Source organism: Limulus polyphemus, unplaced genomic scaffold (genome assembly GCF_000517525.1).
Source record: "Limulus polyphemus unplaced genomic scaffold, Limulus_polyphemus-2.1.2 Scaffold2027, whole genome shotgun sequence".
Classification (NCBI taxonomy): Eukaryota; Metazoa; Arthropoda; class Merostomata; order Xiphosura; family Limulidae; genus Limulus; species Limulus polyphemus.
Window position 1 is genome coordinate 82,195 of NW_013667637.1, and position 2,278 is coordinate 84,472.

General features: G+C 32.3%; 1 protein-coding gene across 1 annotated transcript in view; it reads right to left on the reverse strand.

Annotated features, from left to right (window-relative positions):
- LOC106465713 (R3H domain-containing protein 1-like) overlaps positions 1–1,727 on the reverse strand; it is an 83,238-nt gene extending 81,511 nt beyond the window's left edge. Inside the window, exon 1 of the mRNA XM_022393631.1 lies at positions 1,620–1,727. The gene's annotated coding sequence lies outside the window, so the exon portion shown is untranslated. The remainder of the gene's footprint in view (positions 1–1,619) is intronic.
- Positions 1,728–2,278: the final 551 nt, after the last annotated feature.

Genomic DNA, 2,278 nt, shown 5'->3' on the forward strand with positions numbered 1-2,278 from the left:
TAGTGCAGAAACTTATCCTCAATAATTTATCGTCTTCACCTCGCGAAAAAGGAAATATATAGCTGATTTTCATCTTATGAAGCCAATTTTTAGTTGATTTTTTACAAAATTTAATCTCCATCAATACTATGCCAGCCTGATGAACCCTAGTATTGGGTGAAAAGCCTTTTTGACTTTGTATTTAACAAACAATGTGTGGACATATTATTATATTTTTCTTTACTTTCACTTATACATTCTTATAATTCTAAAAGAGCAGTTTATAAATACTAAGCCTTGTTTTATACACTGCATATCACAAGCCCTATGCAACATTATTTCAGTGGTAAACATTTTTCATGTATTCACCATTTTTGTACCTCAGCCTTTAACTTAAAAAGCCCACTACAAGAGTAGATGTCAAATGTCATTCTAAGACAATGAGCACAATTTTTATGCTAAAATTGGTGTGTACATATGAAAAGCTACATTTAACTAAATGAATGGTTTAAAGACCAACCTCTCCTTTGGTACTTTTTAAGTTAACACTTAGGCTCACTAAATAATATTGATTTATGATCTGACACAAGTTACATGACAAAGTTTCACTAGTTGCTCATAAAACTTTTTGTTTTGAAGAATAAGAAAGAGAGAATTTACTTTCCTAAAGTAATGTCATGGTGCAAACAAACAGAGAAATCTAGATACTATTTAGAATATGAAATGCAGTCATAGCCACGTTTAACATGACCTAATGACAACAGAGAATCATTTGGTCCTTCAAAGCTCTCCCTGCCCACTTGTCCTTCAAAAATGCAAAAATCTAAACCCACCATTTTTTTTCTCCAGAAATTCAACAATTCCACTCATAAAGTCTTTAAAAAAGTACCAGCCTCCACTACTGCCAGTGCCAACTCATTCCACAACCCAATCACCCTATTAGTAAGTCAACTTTCTTAACAGTAATCTAACCTATATTTTTCAAATTCTAAACTTGCATTCTATTGTCCTCGAAATACAACACAAAGATATCAAACCTTTATCGTATCTATCCCCCAATAATCTTGTAAACTTTGGTAAGATCAACTCTGACTTTATACATACACATATATATATAATAAAAGTAAGTTAAGAAAAATTAACATATCCCTATAACTTGTAAGATAACTCTTCCATCCCTGGAATCATCTTACAATCCCTCCTCTGAACCCTTTCCAATAACTCAAATACAACTAGATACGTACAGACTTGCCAGGTACTATAGTATAACACAACATAATACTTTTACTTTTTAGTTTTACTAAGTTAAATTCTAGTTCTACAAGTTAAACTAATCCAAATTGGTGCTACCTTTCAGTTTGTAAACTTTACTTGTTATGTTGTATAAAACTATAAACTTTTATAACTATTAGTAGTACTGTTGAAAGTTGTAGTACTAGTACTACATCACATTGACACAGATATGAGATTGAACTTGATCAACGAGTTCATCATGATCAATTTTTCTGTACAGTACTTACCGGTTTTCTTGTTCAATTTCGAAGTGTCACCCAAATTACAATAATATCAAACAGTCTTTTCGACAAAATAAAAGTATATATATATCGCTAATACAAACAAAATGTAACTTATTATCTCACCTTTGCGGAATAAACCGTAAGGTCAACCAACAGATATATGGTTATTTCGTTCAATTTGCATAAACCTCATTCACCTCCTGTCTTTAATTTGAGGATGGCTTTCCGTGTGACGTCAAATGTGTATGTATATATACATATATATATATTTCATGATCGAAAGATGGCGCGTAATACATTGAATGATAAACATCCACATAAAATTAAATATTAATGCCAATTAAATAGAAACGCTGAATATGTTTGTTCGTAGATGAGCACAAAGCTACACAATTTTCAGCATTATAAATCTACAGACTTACCGCTGAACCACTGGAGGATAGAGGGGGGGGGGAGAAACCCTGAGGACAAGACTCGAATCCCACTTCAGTTGGAATTTTATTTGAGGTTATGGATTATATAATTAAGCTTCTTACTAAAAATGTATTTGAGCAAGTCTTTGAGTAGTGAGCAGGTGCCAGAAGACTGAAATCTAACTAATTCTAAGAGTGAACGTGAAAGAGAATATGTTGAAATATGTCAACCACACTACAATGTTGCATCTCTTTTTAAGGAATATGACAAGCATGTTCTGGTAATTATAAATTAATAGGCCAATTAGTCTTACTTATGTAGTGGTTGGTTTAGGCACTTGACTCGTAATCTCTTTACTGATAACTCGT